Source organism: Caretta caretta, chromosome 23 (assembly GCF_965140235.1).
Source record: "Caretta caretta isolate rCarCar2 chromosome 23, rCarCar1.hap1, whole genome shotgun sequence".
In the NCBI taxonomy this organism is placed as follows: domain Eukaryota; kingdom Metazoa; phylum Chordata; order Testudines; family Cheloniidae; genus Caretta; species Caretta caretta.
This window is the reverse complement of record NC_134228.1, coordinates 8,308,085-8,327,951: the sequence shown is the minus strand read 5'-3', so window position 1 is coordinate 8,327,951 and position 19,867 is coordinate 8,308,085. Positions and strand designations below refer to the sequence as shown.

The 19,867-nt window shown below is 54.5% G+C and overlaps 1 long non-coding RNA gene across 1 annotated transcript; it reads left to right on the top strand.

Moving 5' to 3' along the window:
* The first annotated feature begins 6,210 nt into the window (after positions 1-6,210).
* On the top strand, positions 6,211-12,902 carry LOC142069845 (uncharacterized). Its single transcript, XR_012665810.1, has 2 exons — positions 6,211-7,437; positions 10,360-12,902. It is a non-coding gene; the product is annotated as an uncharacterized LOC142069845 (long non-coding RNA).
* Positions 12,903-19,867: the final 6,965 nt, after the last annotated feature.

The window sequence follows — 19,867 nt, the reverse complement described above, 5'->3', positions numbered from 1 at the left end:
TATTTAAAGAGTTAATAAAAAGATTTTGTAAATGGTCACATGGCCATTCCCATTTCTGTAACCAGGAGGCTTTGAAATCTACATGCCTGTTTCCTTTAATTAACTTTATGGCCCTGGCTTTTGCCTAATGGTAACTAGACATCTTTTGAAAACAAACTGGCTAATTCAAAAATGCCCCTGTCAAACTCATTACTAAAATGCTTTTTGTTTTCTTAGAAACACAAAGTACAAATGAAAAAGCCATTTTGCTTTTATAAAGCATTACTTTTAATACAGCTTCTAGACCCAAAACAAACACAGAAGCATATGTTTATGTCTCAGCCCTTGGGCTGCAAACATTTAAGAACAAAAGCAGTCTGATAATGCAACAAAAATCTAAAATGTTTAATAAGCTTAATATAACTTTCATCATGTGTTAAAACTGTTACAGCATTTTTAAAAGGTGCATTTTTATTCCATTCCAAAACGCAGCCTTGTTTTTTTCCGGTAAACAGGAGGTTTAAAGTCATGGCACTGTTTCCTTAGGTCCTGTCTACGCTGGCAAGTTGCAGCGCGGTAAAGCAGCTTTCTGCGCTGCAACTGGTGAGGTGTACGCACGGCCACGCCACTCAGGGCGCGGAAACAGGGCAGTTGCAGCACTTTAAAAAAAGCACTGCACAGTTTAAAAAACTTTCTGCACCGGGGCTACAGGGCTGCGGTGCCAGTGTAGACACCGAGGTCGATTACGGCGCTGCAATTGGCCTCCGGGAGGTGTCCCACAATGCCTGCTCTCGCCTCTCTGGTCATCGGTTTGAACTCTGCTGCCCGGCCCTCAGGTGACCATCCATCATCCCCACTCCATAAACTCCTTTGCCATTTTGACAGTCCCCTTCCTGTTTGCTCAGTGATGAGTGCAGCGCATCTTTCCAGGTGGCCAGGCCTGCTCCACGCACCAGGCGATCCACCTGCTTGGAGCTATGCTGAGCTGCTGGACCTCATCAGCATTTGGGGAGAGGAGGCTGTACAGTCCCAGCTGCACTCCGGACGTAGCAATTATGATACCTACTGTGACGTTATTGACTTGAACTGGGACCATATATATAGATCATTGTTGCAACCAAGGTCCTGTAGTGGCACCAAATCTTGTATAAAGGGGGGTCAAATAAGGTGTCTAAGGCAAGGTTGTGGTTTGCTGGTTATGATTATGCTCTCTATATGTTTGTGTCATTTTTGTATTTTAAGTTATAAGTATTGACTCGATACTGTCTGTGGCTCAAACTTGTACTATGCGTCTGGGTGACACCCCAGACAAGTTGAAAAGGAGGACTTGTGGCCCTTAGAGACTAACAAATTTATTTGAGCAGAAGCTTTCGTGAGCTACAGCTCACTTCATCGGATGCAATGCCTAGCCTGCTTGATGGCCAATTAAGGACCATCAGCTACACAATTGACCCATTGAGAGAAGGCAGACAAGCCTTGGGACTCAGCACGGTGTGCAGGGACCTGCCTATGGACAGAACTCAGAGGTTTTTCCAGGCCACGTGATGGACAGCTTGTCCTGGGACAAAGAAAGAAAGACCACATGGCAAGAGAATATAAAAAGCTGCTGCAGCTCCTCCATCTTGTCTTCAGTCCTGCTTCATCCCTCTGGAGGGACTTTGCTACACTGAAGCTTTGAACCAAGAACTGAAAGACGCATCCCAGCTGTGGATGTTCTCCAGAGACTTGATTTGAACCTGCAGTTTATTCTGTCGCTGCCGCAAGCCTGAACCAAGAACTTGGCCATGACTGTATGTCATTGATTCCATTTCACCAATTCTAGCTCTCATCTATAGCTTTTTCCTTTTATGAACAAACCTTTAGATTTTAGATTCTAAAGGATTGGCAACATCCGTGATTTGGGACAAGATCTGATTTGTATATTGACCTGGGTCTGGAGCTTGGTCCTTTTGGGATCAAGAGAGCCTTTTTTCTTTTCCTGGGGTATTGGTTTTCATAACCATTTGTCCCCATAACAAGTGGTACTGTTGGTGATCCTGGGAAACTGGAGTGCCTAAGGGAATTGCTTGTGTGACTTGTGGTGAGCCAGTGGGGTGAGACCAAAGTCTGCTCTGTTTGCCTGGTTTGGTTTGCCTTGGAGGTGGAAAACCCCCAGCCTTCGGCTGTAACTGCCCTGCTTGAAGCAGTTTGTCCTGAACTGGCACTCTCAGTTGGGTCCCGCCAGAACCAGCATCATTACACCTACAGACAGATTTCACGATGCATGACAGAAAGGGGCAATGACCGGGACACACGGCAGTTTAGGATCGAGGTGAAGGAGCTGCGGAACGCCGACCACAGGGCGCGGGAGGCAAAACGCCACTCCGGTGCTGCGCCTATGAGCTGCCGGTTCTCCAAAGAGCTGGACATGATACTCTGCGGCGACCTCACCTCCATTGCTGACACCACTGTGGATACTTTGGTGGCTCGCATGTCAGTTGAGAGTGGACCGAGCCAGGAGGAGGAAATCTTGGACGAGGATGTGGAGGGGGACCCAGAGGCAGAAGATGACTCGGAGGTCAGAGATGCATGCGGCCAGGAGCTTTTTTCTATCCCGGATGTTGGCGAAGCGCAAAGAGGAGAGGAGGCCCCTGGTAAGTGGATTTGATTTTGGGACTCGCTGAAGTGGGTTGTTGGGGGCAGGAGGGTTGCAGAAAGCAGGCTTGTCTCCCACCGCATGCCGCCCTGCCGGAAGCAGAGGGGCGGGACAGGAAGCGGAACTATAAAAGGCCGCCCCTCCAGCTGAGTTGGGAGAGAGCTGCTGGAGGAGCAGGACGTCTCTTCCCTGCTCCCCTAATGGAGAGCGCTATCCTGACAGAGAGCCAGAGGGGCTGCCGGAGCTGCCAGACGCCAGGGACTCCAAGGAGCTGGTGGGGCTGCCATTAGCCGTCTACCCCAGCGAAGCAAACAACAACCCTGGGACCCATGTACACACGGAATGGGTGTGTAGGAAGGAGCCCAGGGCAGCCGAATCGGGTTCAGCTGTGTTATTGACTACAAGCCGGCCAGCGTGTTGTGATCGGATTTTCCCCGCTGACCCAGTGGCGGACCACTCCGCTGCTGTTTAGGGCCCTGGGTGGGGACGCGGTGGAGCGAGAGGGCCTGGGTTCCCCTACCACCGCCACGCCACCGTCAGGAGTGGCAGGTTCCCCGCCTGGTTGTCAGGAGGCCTCATTGGTCTGGCACCCGCCTGAATCAGGACGCCAGACGGTTGTGCTGACTCTCCCACCAGAGAGCTAACCTCCCCTAGACGGCGACGGCTCTGCCGGACTGTTGGCCAGAGCCCCCCTACTTGATTGCTGCCCCGCCCTGATCAAGGGCCAGGCAAATGGACCTTCTGCTGCTCTGCCTGCCTGATTGTAGGCCAGAGCCCCTACTTGACTGCAGCCCTGCCCTGAATGAGGGCCCCAGGCAAACAGACTCTCTACCATTGCTCGGCCTGGCTGCAGGCCTGAACCATTAACACTGGGCTAATTTTCCCCTGAACCAAGGTACCCCGGAAGTATCATAGCAAGGGGCGTGGTCTCCCACCCTGATGGACAGGGAGGGAGCCGCAAACCCCTTACAGCCTTTCTTTCTACTTGTTCATACTTTTTCTCTAAATATGTCAAAACACAAGAACGCAACCTTCCCCCGGCCAAACACAGAAAACAATACAAAAGAAATGTTCAAAAGGGCCGACGGCACCAAAAGCGTACACGACCGGAAACGGGGACGGAGGGCGGGACGTAAACCCTACACAGGGCGCAGAAATCTGTCAGAAAGTACACGGTGATGAAAGCTCTCGAGCAGTTAACTAGTCACGTGCAATCCCCCCTGTACATAGCAATCCCCCCTGTACATAGCAATCCTCTCTTTCATTTTGATGCTTTTTGATGTATTGTTCTGCTTTTATTTGATATATTAAATAACTGTATTTACAGTGATACGTTGAGGTATAAACGATCTACACACCTTGTCCTGTACAGAGCACACAGACGGCTCCCCTGGATCCCACAACCCACACAGGGAGAAAGCTGTCGCAAGCGTCGGCATCTCCAAAATCGTATCAGGGCAAGAAAAGGCACCTGCTATTTCTCACCCTTGTACAGTGTAGACACGGGGTGAGGGCGAGACTCAGTGACCCCGGTTAGTCCTGCTCCATCTCTGCCATCTGGGTTTCCATCTACAGCTGTTCACACTCGAAACGCAGGGCGGGGTGAGGTTCGCCCATCAGCCAAAGAACCTTAATATAAAGCAGCGCGCTCCTGCCAGTGCCCGTGGCAGATCCCCCATTCGCAGGGTGTGATCATTTCCGCCCTGAGATGGACGAGACCTCGTGTCCTGGTGTGAGGGGGCGCTGTGCTCTGTACCCCACATATCCCCCCTCTCCCTGCCCCCCAGCCTGGTGTTAGGGGATGCTGTGCTCCGGATCCTACATATTCCCCCAGCTTCCAGGCCCCCTGGCCGGCGTTAAGGGGCGCTGTGCTCTGTACCCTACACCCCCCATCTCTCAGCCCCCCTGCCAGGTGTTAGAGGGCACTGTGCTCTGTATCATATGCATTTCCCAGCCCTCCTGCCCGGCCTTAGGGGGTGCTGTGCTCTGTACCCTACACATCCCCAGCCCCCAGCCTGGTGTTAGGCAGTTTCTAGTGTCTGTGAACTTACTGCATGTACCGGAGTCTATCAGCGCATGCTGGGTGCCACACGCTGTGGGTATGGACAGGGCCCGACGCTGGAACCTGACCTGAAGGTGGGATTGGCCACTGTCCTGGTGGTTAGGACACAGGCAGGTAGTAGAGGGGCTCCGTGCGGGGACCCGATTCTGCCTTTCTGTCTGGCCGATCCCTTCTAATGAGGCTGAACCTGCCCATCTCTCCAGACTCAGCATAGCACAGGACTTGGGGGTGACCTGCTGGCAAAGTGGCCTCAGTCCCCACCATACAGGCAGGGGTCATTCAGCTGGTGATAGCCCTTCTCTCAAGCCCCCAAGCACCTGTGTGTCATGGCTGCCTGCAGGAGTTCAGGGCCAACAACTGCCTGGGGGGAGGCCTGGCTAGGCAGGGGCTCAAACCGGGGAGTGTCAGTTTGGATCCCCAGCTAGCCGTAGGAGTGTAACACGCCGGGGGGAAGAGATCAACTCCAGCTGGTTCATCATAAACCATGTCCCTGAGGCCTCAGTAGAAATGGGGATGTTCCCCTGGCAGTATGCAGGTGCGAAGGACTTGAGAGGGAGGTGGCAGACGTGCCTTTTTGATGGCGGTCCCTGAGCACACGGGGAGAGCAGGGGGCCAACGTCTGTTGGCAAATGTTTGTTGGCAAATGTCTGCGACTCACAGGCCCTGGGTGCACACACCCCTACAGAGGAACGTGTACATGCCCAGCCCAGCCTGAAGAACACCAGCTCCTGTGTAAGGGAAGCCATCGTTTTTTTCACAAGAGCGGGAAACTGACGTTGGATAAGCCAGGAACTCCTGATGGGCACTTTCGTCCCTCCGTGAGACCAACCCATCTAGCACAGAGAATGGAGGGACATAAAGGCTGAGCTGAAGCTAGATTCCTGCTCTCCAGGATGCTGGGGTGCCCTCATGCTTGAGCTGAAGATGGCCTGGGGGTTCCCAGCATTGCCCTCCTGCCGTTTCTCTCTGGGAGCCCTCGCCCTGCACCCTGGCCTGTGTGTTCTCAGGAGGCTGCGTGCTGCCAGGTGCACATCCCCAGTGCGGAGTCCCTGGATTAATGCCAGGGGACGGGGACTGGGACTCTGCTCCTGGCTCATTCCCAGGAAGCTGGGAGTGTGAGTGGTGGAGCTGCCGGCTCTTGGAACCTCCCTTCCCAGCACGGGGTTGTCTCTGGGGGAAGCCCACCCCAGGAGCTGGCATTTGTTGGCCTCTTCCCCAGAGCGCTGGAGTCTCAGCCACTCCAGATCAGGGGGGAGGGGCCAGCTGTGAATTGGGAGCCAGATCTGGGTTTAGATGTGAATCCGCCGGCGCGGCAGAGCGTTCAGATGTGGGGACCCAGCTCCCGCCTGCGCCAGATCACAAAGTGCCACTTCAGCCAGCTGCCTGCCAGGCTCTGGCCGCGCCCCGTGTGGAGCTGCAGCTGGGCCCTCCACAGCTGGGTGCTGCTCCTCCTCCCTGCTGGCCAGCCGGCCGCAGCTCCTCAGCACCTGCCCGCTCAGCCCCACCTCAGCGCTCCTGCCTCCCCAATGTCCTTCCTGGTGCTGTGCCTGGCCCCCTGCACCTGGCCTGTCAGTGCCCAGCGGGGCCGGGAGCCAAGCGCCCCCTGGAGCCATGTGTCAGGCCCTGAGTCCCTCCTGTGCCGGGCTCCCGCCAATCCACAAGCCAGGAACAGGCCCGTGACTCCCGGAGCAAGTATTTCAGTCTCACAGCAGCAGCCTCGCTCCACCCACGCCCCGGCCTCCTGAGTCCAGCTCCAACCCCGAGGCCTGACCACCTCCAGCACCTTCGCTGACACCATCACTTCCAGAGGGAATGGCACTGAGGTTGCCGGGGGAACAGGCATTCTCCGGCTGCCCGGAGCCATTGTTCCATTCACCAGGACAGTCCCGTTGGGGACACTGGGGCATGGCCGCTAGGTAACTCGAGGGGATGGAAGACCACGAGTGGCGATGAAGCCCCCTCGCACTAGGCCCAGGTGTCCTTGGCCCCCCCTCCCACCTGGAGGCACTCGCAGCAGCTCTGCGTACTAGGCCCAAGTGTCCTTGGCCCCCCCGCCTGGAGGCACACATAGCAGTTATGCTGAGTATCTGCAACAATATGCTGCGGAGTCAGACTGCCTGAAACTAAGCAAGGCCACACAGGGCAGATATGGAAGAACAATGCTGAATAAAGCAGCTTTATGTAGAGTTTAACAAATGATACAGAGAATCAGGGAACTAGCTGGGAACTGGATTGGCTGCCTATATGGATACTTGGGGCAGCTTGCTATTGGATAAGTATGCTGGGAAAAAGGATGTATAAAAGCCTGTGTAACTTCCTGCTCTGGGTACAGGATTTGAGATTCAAATCTCCCTGTACCTTTTTGAAGCTTCAAATAAACTTTTCTGCTTCTCCACCCCGTTGTGATTATTGGGTGTAGCACACCGGGTAACGAACCAACTTCAGCTGTTGTTTAGCCTCTTGGCACTGGGTGCCGACAACAGCTTTTGGCATCCCTGGGTGGGCGACGAGGCTGCAATTTAGCCTTGCCCGGACCCCTCCTGGAGGTCGAGGATTGCGGCGAGAACCGACGCCCAGCGCGCACCGGTGAGTTCATCGGGGGCCTCAGAGGAGACACGATTTGATCAACCCCGGAGGGCACAACGGTGCAACGCACTCATATAGTGGAGAAGCAGTTGTGGACAGCGGTGAAGAACCGGTCCCTTAGACGTGGGGGAGGAGCAGCTGCAGGCCACGGTGAAGAACCGGTCCCTTGGATAAGGTAGGAACCTTTTAAAATCCGGATTATATGCTCTGTTGGAACCTGGGGACGCCCAGAGTTACCCTGTAGGTATGGGACAGGGACAGAGCTCAGAGGTTAGGGCACGGTGTACGCCCCTAGAGTGCATTCTAGCAAACTGGAAGATATTTGGTGCAGATCCAATGACTAAAGAGCCAATTAAAACGATTCTGTACAGTTGACTGGCCTCAATATCAACTAGAGGACCAGGAGTGGTGGCCACCAGGAGGGTCAATTAATTACAACACGATCCTCCGATTAGTTTTGTTTTGTCAGTGAATGGGTAAATGGAATGAATATTTGTATGCACAAGCGTTTATGGCTTTAAGAAATAGAAAAGAGCTGTAATTCTGCAAAGTTGTAATTTGACTCCGACTGGTTCGGTAGTAGCTAATGTTAGTCCCCAGACCCCCACCCCCACTGTAATGGCAGAGCCGGTGTCCCCTTCGGCCCCCACATCCCCACCTTATAAGGGTAGGATGCCTCGGGTTTCAAAGATTGTCCCCTCGGTGGTACTCTATCCTTTGCTTACCGAGACTGTTGTGGCTTGCCCAGGGGCAGACGGACGTCAGGCTACCACTATGCAAGTTTACATCCATGTGCCATTCAATCCAATAGACTTAGCAGCTTTTAAAACACAGGCTGGGGAATTCTCAACGAACGCAAGCAGGTTTATTTCAGTCTTTGAGGGGTGCCTCCATAGTCACAAGCCGATTGAGACGACTGTAATATCCTCCTGAGAACCCTGTTGTCTGAGGTGGAGAGGGATCAGGTTACAGCTAAGGCAAGGGGAGCATCAGCGTTCAAGCGAAAAAAAAAAAGAAAGGAAGCTATCTGTCAAGTTCCTCTCCAAGTAATTGTAAGCGGCTCAGGACATTTCTGGGTATGGCAGGCTTTTGCAGGATCTGGATCCCAGAGTTTGGACTGTGGGCTAAACCCCTGTACGACAGTGTAAAAGGAGCGGATCATGACCCCTTCTATTGGACTCCAGAGGCTGACAGGGCATTTAAAATCCTGAAAAGAAAATTGATGGAAGCCCCAGCTCTGGACCTGCCGGATCTCTCTAAGCCGTTTCAGTTGTATGTACATGAACGAAGGGGGGTGGCCCTAGGAGTGCTCACACAGCTGTTAGGAGCATGGAGACATCCCGTGGCTTATTTTTCTCAGCAATTGGATCAGGTTGCAAAGGGTTGGCCGGCATGTTTACGGGCGGTCGCAGCTACTGCCCTCGTGCTTGAGGAAGCGGAGAAGCTAACATTGGGAGGGGTTATGCAAATCTATACTCCCCATATGGTCTGAGCCTTACTGGATGCAAAGGGAGGGCTTTGGCTCACCCAGGCTCAGATTGCTCGGTACCAGTCTAAGCTGTTAGAGAACTCTGAAGTCACCCTACAGCCTTGCCCCTCCCTTAACCCAGCCACCCTCTTGCCAGAAACAGAGGAACAGAAACATGACTGTTTAGAGATCATAGATGTCCAGTTCTCCAGCCATCCGGATTTAAAGGATGTACCCCTCCCAAATGCAGATTATGAGTGGTACACTGATGGTAGCAGTACTGTAATAGATGGGCAAAGGAGGGCGGGTTATGCTGTTGTGACCCTCCATGACACTGTGGAAGCTGAAGGTTTGCCTGCTGGGACCTCTGCCCAGCTTGCCGAACTAATAGCCCTGACCCGTGCACTTGAACTGTCAAAAGGAAAGCGGGTCAACATTTTTACTGAGTCAAAGTATACTTTTGGTGTGCTGCATGCTCATGCTGGCCTATGGAAGCAAAAGGGAATGCTGACAGCCCAAGGCTCCCCAGTCAAGTACGGGGCCCAAATCCTCTGGCTCCTAGAAGCCGTACAACTCCCCTCAGAAGTGGCGGTGGTACACTGTAAAGCCCATCAAAGGGAGGATCAAGATGTGGCCAGAGGTAACACCCGGGCAGATAGAGAGGCTAAGCATGCTGCCACCCTGCCATCCCCTCAGGCTGAGAACGCCCATATACATGCCCTTATCCCATCAGTAGGGGAGCTTCCAACCCCTCAGTACTCCGGGGAGGAGAGACAGCTAACTGACAAACTCGGTCTCCGGGAAAAGGAGGGATGGCTCCATTCCCCAGAAGGGAAAATCCTCTTACTAAAGGGCCTAATCCGGCCAGTGCTGCAGAAACTACATCAAACCACTCATGCTGGCAGGGAAGCACTTATCCAGCTAATGGGAAAATACTTTATCACTTCCGGACTCTGACCCCTGGCTGCCCAGGTACAGGCGGACTGCTTAGTCTGCCAAAAGAATAACCCCCGACCGGGACATCCTGTGCCACCAGCTGCCCTAGAACCCACTCCGGGCCCTGGTCAAGTGTGGCAAATAGACTTTACCGAGTTTCCCCGGACCCAAGGGTTCAAATATCTCCTTGTTATAGTGGATCGGTTCAGCAGATGGCCAGAAGCCTTCCCATGCCGTAACTGCACTGCCAGGACAGTGGCCCTCAAGTTTGTTAAGGAGATCATTCCTCGCTTTGGACTCCCCCTGTGGATGGAATCTGACAATGGGACACACTTCACGTCAAAAATCATTCAAAGCATCTCACATGCCTTACAGATCCCCTGGCAACTCCATACGCCCTGGAGACCGCAAGCCAGTGGTGTAGTGGAGCGTACCAATCAGACCCTTAAACGGCATCTCTCAAAAGTGTGCCAAGAAGCCTCACTGCGATGGCCTGATGCTTTGCCCCTCATCCTACTCCGTATCCGCGTTCTCCCAAAGGGTAGATTAGGGCTCAGTCCCTTTGAAATTATGTTTGGAAGGGCATGGCCTATGAATGGCACCCCGGTTCTGTCAGGGGAATGGGAGTTGGGTAATGTTTTTTTTGTCACAGTATATGTGTTTCCTGTCTGCTGTTCTCTTGTCTCTTCACAGGTATACCAAGGATTCCCAGCCTCTCCGCTTGGACTCTCCCGTCCACTCCTTACAGCCCGGTAACTCTGTGCTTCTTCGCACCTGGAAAGACGAGCCTCTCCAGGAAAAGTGGAAAGGACCCTATACCGTCCTGCTGATCTCCCATACAGCGGCAAAGATCGAGGGCCACAAGAACTGGATCCATCACTCTCGTCTGAAGGCAGTACCTGCCCCCTCGTCAGCAGAACAGTGGACCGTCCAACCTGCTGACTCTTCATCTAGTGACAATCTCGGGCTAAAGCTACTGTTTAAAAGACACAAATAGCGGGCACCTTAATGCTAAAATGGGCCCACCCAGGTATTGGAGATCCTGGGTTGGGAAGACTCTGGTCATAATTAATTGGGTAACATTGTTATTCTCTGTATTGGTATTTCCAAATTGTGCATATCGGGAGCATAACTCCTTTGTTTTGCTTGCGCACCATGTTGCTACTTTAACAAACCAGACTGATTGCTGGGTATGTGCTCCAACTCCACTATCCCACAAAACGGGAATGCCCCTTGACATGCTGCCCTTGACCCTAGCAGAATTAGCCACCACCAAAGAGCAGGAAAGAACGGACTCACCGTTCTGGAACAAGACCTCTTTACAGCAAGCCACCTATCAGGACCAGGAGTATTCAGTTGCAGTACTCACTGAGGGAGTGTTATGTTTTACCGGAAACCAATCTGATCCCTATGGGCATCCTGTGGGAAAGAGCTCCTGTGTTATTACACAGTGGGCTGATGGGTATTGGATAAAGACCAAAAGGGGAAGCCAACAGTGTGGGTGTAATGGTTCCTCCCCTTTTAGGGAAACTCTTACAAATAATCGTACCACAAAAGAAAGGTTTGGAAATATAACTTGCCGTCCAGTTAATATCTCCAATGTAGCAAGCCAATGGTGGGTTTGTAGTGGTCCCTATGGCGAATGTAATTTGAACGGCACAATTAGAAATGCCCCCATTTGTACCCAATCAAAAAAATAAGATGCCCCCTTAGGGGCATATAAATTGTTGAAAAAAGCCGCCAAAGCAGCCTTAAATATCCCAGGAATCCCCTTAAGAAACAGTCCTTACTGGGCCCTACAGGGTCACTATTTTGTATGTGGCCGAAAGGCTTACAAGGTGCTGCCAGCCAACTGGACAGGTAGCTGTTATATAGCTCATGGAGTTCCTCATCTTTCCATAACTGCCACACTGCCCAAAGGAAAGATTAGAAATGCCCGAGACACCTCTGTTGAGTCACGAGAAAAGACCCTGCGGCGACTGACTAAGGCATTGGAGGGCAAGATGAAGAATCCCCTCACAACCGAGAAGCTTGTAGGGTGCTCTGTACTGGGAATAGCGCCACTGTTTACCGGACCAGCCATGGCATGCATAGGCCGCTATACTATAAGGCTGCAGATGGTACTTGAGAAGGTGGCCTTAGAGTTAGAGGACTCGATTAGTGATTTAGGGTCAGCAGTAAAAACATTAAATAAAGAGGTACAGCAGCTCAGGACGTTTTCCCTCCAAAACAGGCTGGCTTTGGACTATCTTGGCATCCCAAGGAGGGGTTTGTGCCCTCGTCGCGCCCCGATGGTGTGTATATGTAAATGATAGCAGTTATGAGATCTATGAAAAGGTGGTGCAGGCTGAGGCCCATGCCCGAGCCGGAGCACAGGTTGCCGATACTGCCCCAGAGAACGATTGGTTGCAAACCTTGTTTTCAGGCTGGGGTTTGTCGTCTTGGCTGGGTGGTTTATTTAGCCTGCTATTGAAACTTCTCTTTCCTGTATTGCTTGTATTACTGGTATTATGCTGTGCGGTATCATGTGTCAGGGCCCTTTTGCAAACGTTAATAAGTCATTCTCTTCAGGGCTATCACAAAGTGCTATCACACTCTCTTCAGGGCTTCACACATTCTCTTCAGGGCTATCACAAAGTGCTTATGCAAAGTCATATTGTAAAGAAATAAGTAGCCCAAGTGAGAAAACTCAGAGCCAAGGCTGTTGAGTGTTCTCAAAGAGGGGAGTTGTTGGGGACACTGGGGTATGGCCGCTAGGTAACTCGAGGGGATGGAAGACCACGAGTGGCGATGAAGCCCCCTCGCACTAGGCCCAGGTGTCCTTGGCCCCCCGTCCCACCTGGAGGCACTCGCAGCAGCTCTGCGTACTAGGCCCAAGTGTCCTTGGCCCCCCTGCCTGGAGGCACACACAGCAGTTATGCTGAGAATCTGCAACAGTATGTTGCAGAGTCAGACTGCCTGAAACTAAGCAAGGCCAAACAGGGGAGATATGGAAGAACAATGCTGAATAAAGCAGCTTTATGTAGAGTTTAACAAATGATACAGAGAATCAGGGAACTAGCTGGGAACTGGATTGGCTGGCTATATGGATACTTGGGGCAGCTTGCTATTCGATAAGTATGCTGGGAAAAAGAATGTATAAAAGCCTGTGTAACTTCCTGCTCTGTGTACAGGATTTGAGATTCAAATCTCCCTGTACCTATTTGAAGCTTCAAATGAACTTTTCTGCTTCTCCACCCCATTGTGATTACTGGGTGTAGCACACCAGGAAACGAACCATTCAAGCTGTTGTTCAGCCTCTCGGCACTGGGTGCCAGCAACAGCCTGATGCCAGGACAGTCCCCCTGAGCTCTGGAGAGGACTAGAGGTGCCTTAGGACACCTGCCGTGCAGCTGCTGGAGAGTCAGCAGGAGACATTGGGTGAGGACTGGAGCCCCCCAGGGCAGAGGCCATTCAGGAGACCCAGCGTGGGGGGAATCAGGCCTGGGATTCTCTGCAGCGGCTGCTCCCACACAGCCTTGTAGAGAGGAGCTGCGAAACCCCCACAAAGCGCTGCCCCGGCACAGAGCTCTATAGCACTGGGACCCCGTACGCGTGAGACGCAATCCAGCAGGGCCTTGGGCCAGCCCCACCCTCTCCCATTGCCCCGCTCTGGGAGGCCAGAGCACAGTTCACAATTTAGCACGGACCAGCTGCAAGGATCCTGGCGGGCCCTGGTATGGTTGGAGCAGCATTTTCAATGTTGGGGAAAAGCGAGATCTGTGCAATAGGCAACGCAGCTCCATCTGGGCACCAGCCAGCTCCTGTGCCCCAGAGAGCTCCCACTGAACCAGGGACGAAGGGGGCAGGAGGTGGAAAGAGAAGGTGCCATCCTGGCACCCAGGAGACCCAAATTCATTTCCCAGCTCTGCCACAGATGCTCTGTTTGTCTTCGAGCAAGTCCCTTATTCTCTCTCTGCAGTGGTTCCCTTTCTGTACAGTGGGGGTAGCAGCCAGGCCCTGCCCTGAAGAGGGCAGATAGAATAAAAGCAATCGAGGTTGGGCAGTGCTCGGATGCCAGGGGGATGAGGGCCAGGATGGTGCCTAAGACAGACCGAAAGCAAGGGGGAGCTATAGAGCCGGTGGTGAGAGGGGTTTGGCCTTTGACAATCTGCTCTGAGTACCTGGGCTGCCAGACCCCAGGCAGCCACTGGCATTGCCAGATCTCCCTGATATACACTGCTGCTGCTCTCCCTGCTTCTAGGAGTCACTGCCTCTCCCCGGGCCGAGAACCCCGCAGCAATCATCTCCTGGGGCTGCCATGGCTCTGAGCGTTAGCAAGGCCTGGGACAGAGTACGGGGGCGGGGGAGGGGGGGCTGCTATTAAAGCAGCTTCTGCGTCATTGCAGCGGTGGGAGAGGAAGCAGAGAGGGGACCGTTTTCCATCCCGTGGCCAAAGCACCCGGCAGCTTGGGAAAGTGGAAAGAACCACTCGGGTGGGCTGGGAGCCGGGGGTGCGGAGAGTTCATGAATCCCCGTTCTGCACTGTCACGAGAAGGAGGAGCCGGGATGGAAGTGATCCTCCCACTCGGGGATCCAGAGACCCCCTGGCTCCAATAGCATGGACGCAGGGAGCGGCTCTGGCCTGGGGTCTGCAGGAGCTGGGACTAGAGGAGCCCAGATGTCCCTTCCGGCCTAACGTCTGTGACTGTGGGGAGCGGTGTTGGATCATATTAAAGAAGTTCTGTATTAAAATCACAAATGAGTTTGATTCCCAATAGTTTAAAGTCCAGGGTAATACTAATTAAAAGGTCTCTTGGTTTTTGGTGCTGTTTCTCTCCCTCTATGTGTGAAACCTGCAAGCTGCTAATTGTGTTAGTACATTCTAAGACAGAGTCTGTTCTCAAAGCAATTCACAGAGAGAGAGACTCAAAGCAATACTCGAACAACAGAAACAGCACCCAGAGACTGCCTGCCCTTTTGTTGTATTAACAATTGTGATTAAAATAGAGATAGAGGATGTATGTGGATGGATGCTTGGTGTGGATAATAACTGAATGATCAGGGAGGTGCCAGCTTAAGAATCCAGTGTCCATCCGCTGAAGAAGGCGTCAAGTGGAAATAACCAGAGGACCCCCCGGAGGGCAGACTGGAATCCACCCAACAGCCTCAAGAATGGGAGAACCAAAGAACAAGATAACATCTAGCAGCTCGGAGCCCTCAGGAATGTGCTATCTGCTGATTGATTCAGCAACAGCATGATGAAGGAATTCCCATAGACTGGCATAGGAAGAAATTCCTATAAAAATAGACTCTAAAAAGTGAGAACTTTGGGGTCTGATTCTGCAAACCAACTTCCAGGAGCATCACATGAGCATCTGACAAGGCCCTGCTCTCTCCTCATGTCCAGGCCACCTGGCCAGTGGCTTGGCATGAGCAACTCTAAGGCTGGTAACTATGATAACAACCTTGCAGAACCTGTGTGTGTGTGTTTGTATGAATGAATGTGTGACTAAATATGAGATTGAATGGAATGTTATAGCTATAACTAACTGCTAACTATGATTCTTTCTGTATTCACAATAAATGTGGTATTTTGCCTTTTTCCCTTTCATGAGATCCTGTTGGTTTTTATTTTATTGGTATAACAGCGGAATGTCCCTCCCATGACCCCAGTGGGGAAGGACAGGCTCTAAAGCCTTGGCGAGGCCAGAGCAAGTCTGGGCTGGGGCATCCTATGGCTGGGGAGTCACACATTGGCTGGTCTGTGACTCGCCTGCCCATTGTGACACGCCCCTGCTGGCTGGCACAGCCTCATCCCCTCACTGCCAGGCTTGGCTCTGGCAGAGCGAGAGCTGGTAGGTGCCGCTGGGGAACGCTGAGCCAGCAGTTCCAGCTCCGCCACCGGCAGCAGAAAGTGGGTGGCCCATTTACACGCAGGCTTCTGCCCACTCCTGACTCCAGGTAGGAGAATCTTCTATTGCCCACCTCTGCTTTTTCATTGCATCGCCAACCACACCGAGGCTTCCCCAAGCTGGGTGGCGCACGTCTGCCAAGTGCCCCGGTGCCGGCCGTCTAGCCTGGTGCCAGTAAGGAAGTGGGCAGCGGCATGCGCACAGGAGGGAGCCCGGGGCGGCTCGACAGAAGGGGTCGCACCAGTCGAGCCCGGAGGGGACGGAGACAAGGAGGAGGGTTTATCAGGGCTGGTGGCACGGCACGGGAAGGCGGCACAGGTGGTTAGATGAGGCATTGGGCTGGGACCCAGGAGAGCTGTGTTCAGTTCCCCGCTCCTCTGTAAGTCTTCTGCGTGAGATCAGGTGAGTCCCCGCCGCTCTGGGCCTCAGCTAACAAGGGAGAGCACGTCCCTGCTCTGCGGAGGGGGGGTTGAGAGCCTAAATACCACAACACCCGTGTGCTAAGCCACTGGCATGATGGGGCCAGGTAAGTGCCCAGACACTGAGGTTGCCGGGGGAACAGGCATTCTCCGGTTGCCTGGAGCCATTGTTCCATTCACCAGGACAGTCCGATGCCAGGACAGTCCCCCTGAGCTCTGGAGAGGACTAGAGGTGCCTTAGGACGCCTGCCGTGCAGCTGCTGCAGAGTCAGCAGGAAACAGTGGGTGAGGAATGGAGCCCCCCAGGGCAGGGGCCATTCAGGAGACCCAGCGTGGGGGGCATCAGGCCTGGGATTCTCTGCAGCGGCTGATCCCACACAGGCCTTGGAGAGAGGAGCTGTGAAAGCCCCAGAAAGCGCTGCCCCGGCACAGAGCTCTGTAGCACTGGGACCCCGTATGCGTGAGCCGCAATCTAGTAGGGCCTTGCGCCAGCCCCACCCTCTCCCATTGCCCCGCTCTGGGAGGCCAGAGCACAGTTCACAATTTAGCACGGACCAGCTGCAAGGATCCTGGCGGGCCCTGGTATGGTTGGAACAGCATTTTCAATGTTGGGGAAAAGCGAGATCTGTGCAATAGGCAACGTAGCTCCATCTGGGCACCAGCCAGCTCCTGTGCCCCAGAGAGCTCCCACAGCTCCCACTGAACCAGGGACGAAGGGGGCAGGAGGTTGAAAGAGAAGGTGCCATCCTGGAACCCAGGAGACCCATGTTCATTTCCCAGCTCTGCCACAGATGCTCTGTTTGTCTTTGAGCAAGTCCCTTCTTCCCTCTGTGCTGTAGTTCCCTGTCTGTGCAGTGGGGGTAGCTCCCAGACCCTGCCCTGAAGGGGGCAGTTAGAATAAATGCAATCGAGGTTGGGCAGTGCTCGGATGCCAGGGGGATGAGGGCCAGGATGGTGCCTAAGACAGACCGAAAGCAAGGGGGAGCTACAGAGCCAGTGGTGAGAGGGGTTTGGCCTTTGACAATCTGCTCTGAGTGCCTGGGGTGCCAGACCCCAGACAGCCACTGGCATTGCCAGATCTCCCTGATCTACGGTGCTGCTGCTTTCCCTGCTTCTAGGAGTCACTGCCTCCCCCTGGCCGAGACCCCCGTGTCACGGAGTCCCCGGGCGACGCTCTGGAACTGCTCCCTACGAAGTCAGTCAGGACTCTGGGGAAGTCTCCTTTCTGTGAACAGCCTGTCTGCAGGGCAAACAGCTCACAAAGCTTCCACCTTCCTGGGTCTGACCTCTGAGCATTCAGCATCCTCTGCCCCTCCGTGAGCTTCCCACAGTGAGCCCGTCCAGGCAGGCTCCTGGGGAAGCCGGAGGGTCCTGCCCCCCAGCTCCGCAGTCAGACGTGACTCTCAGCCAGCCAGTAAAACAGAAGGTTTATTAGATGACAGGAACATGGTCTAACACAGAGCATGTAGGTGCAGAGAACAGAACCCCTCAGCTGAGTCCATTTTGGTAGGTAGTGAGCCAGACAACCACGTCTGTACTTCACTCCATGTCCCCAGCCAGCCTGAACTGAAACTCTCTCCAGCCCCTCCTCCTCTGGGCTTTGTCCCTTTCCCGGGCCAGGAGGTCACCTGATTCCTTTTTTCTCCAACCCTTTTAGCTCTCACCTTGTAGGGGGGAAGGGCCAGGCCATCAGCACCCAGGAAATAGGGTGTCGGCCATTCTCTGTGTCCAGACCCCTGCACATACCTGCCCTCTAGGGCTCTGCAATGATCATACACCCTTACCCCACCACCTAGATACTTAAGAACTGCATAGGGGAAACTGAGGCACCCACACACTATTCAGAGGAAACATTAAGAACAGTCCCACTTCGTCACATGCCACAGCAATCATCTCCTGGGGCTGTCATGGCACTGAGCATTAGCAAGGTCTGAGACTCAGTTGGGCGGGAGGAGGAGGCTGCTATTAAAGCAGTTTCTGCGTCGTTGCAGCGGTGGGAGAGGAGGCAGAGATGGGACCATTTTACACCCTATGGCCAAAGCACCCGGCAGCTTGGGAAAGTGGAAAGAGCCTCCCATGTGGGCTGGGAGCTATGGGTGGGGAGAGTTCATGAATCCCCGTTCTGCACTGTTACGAGAAGGAGGAACCGGGATGGAATTGATTCTCCCACTCGGGGATCCAGAGACCCCCTGGCTCCAATAGCATGGATGCAGGGAGGGGCTCTGGCCTGGGGTCTGCAGGAGCTGGGACTAGAGGAGCCCAGCGGTCCCTTCCGGCCTAACGTCTGTGACTGTGGGGAGCGGAAGGTCCCTGCCATGGCCCCGGTGGGGAAGGACAAGCTCTAAAGCCTTGGCGAGGCCAGAGCAAGTCTGGGCTGGGGCATCCCATGGCTGGGGAGTCACACATTGGCTGGTCTGTGACTCGCCTGCCCATTGTGACACGCCCCTGCTGGCTGGCACAGCCTCATCCCCTCACTGCCAGGCTTGGCTCTGGCAGAGCGAGAGCTAGCAGGTGCCCCTGGGGAACGCTGAGCCAGCAGATCCAGCTCCGCCACCGGCAGCAGAAAGTGGGTGGCCCATTTACGCGCAGGTTTCTGCCCACTCCTGACTCCAGGTAGGAGAATCTTCTATTGCCCACCTCTGCTTTTCCATTGCATCGCCAACCACACCGAGCCTTCCCCGAGCTCCTGGCTGGGCGGTGCATGTCTGCCAAGTGCCCCGGTGCCGGCTGTCTAGCCTGGTGCCAGTGAGGAAGTGGGCACCGGCATGCACACAGGAGGGAGCCCGGGGCGGCTCGACAGAAGGGGTCGCACCAGTCGAGCCCGGAGGGGACGGAGACAAGGAGGAGGGTTTGGCAGGGCTGGTGGCATGGCACGGGAAGGGGGCACAGGTGGTTAGATGAGGCATTGGGCTGGGACCCAGGAGAGCTGTGTTCAGTTCCCCGCTCCTCTGTAAGTCTTCTGCATGAGATCAGATGAGTCCCCGCCACCCTAGGCCTCAGCTAATGAGGGAGAGAAGGTCCTTGCTCTGCGGGGGGGTTGAGAGCCTAAATACCACAATACCCGTGTGCTCAGCCACTGGCATGGTGGGGCCAGGTAAGTGCCCAGACCGGGAGGTAGCTGGTGGCCCTGCCCCTCGTCCTACTCCAGCCCTGCTCTCGCTCCAGCCTCGCTCCACCCACGCCCCGGCCTCCTGAGTCCAGCTCCAACCACGAGGCCTGACCACCTCCAGCACCTTTGCTGACACCATCACTTCCAGAGGGAATGGCACTGAGGTTGCCGGGGGAACAGGCATTCTCCGACTGCCCGGAGCCATTGTTCCATTCACCAGGACAGTCCGATGCCAGGACAGTCCCCCTGAGCTCTGGAGAGGACTAGAGGTGCCTTAGGACGCCTGCCGTGCAGCTGCTGCAGAGTCAGCAGTTGACACTGGGTGAGGAATGGAGCCCCCCAGGGCAGGGGCCATTCAGGAGACCCAGCGTGGGGGGAATCAGGCCTGGGATTCTCTGCAGCGGCTGCTGCCACACAGGCCTTGGAGAGACGAGCTGCGAAATTGCCACAAAGCTCTGCCCCGGCACAGCCTGCCTGCCCGCTGCTCTCCCGCCTTCTGCTCCTTCCCCTTCACGGTGGGGTCAGAGCAACTCCTGCTGCTCACCAGCTCGCCCCCCACACCCCACCCCGCTTCCCTCCCCCACCTGGGACCTGCCACAGCCCCAATATTCCTGGGGGAAGGGATCAGGGTAATTTCCCTGGGAAGGAAGAATCCTGAGTGGTTGGATGCAGCCTGTCTGCTGGGCAGTTTGTGAACCAGCAGAAGGAGAGGCGGGAGTGACCCGTTTGGCCTGCGGGATGGGCCTGGGAGTCCGGAGACCTGGGTTCTAATCCTGCCT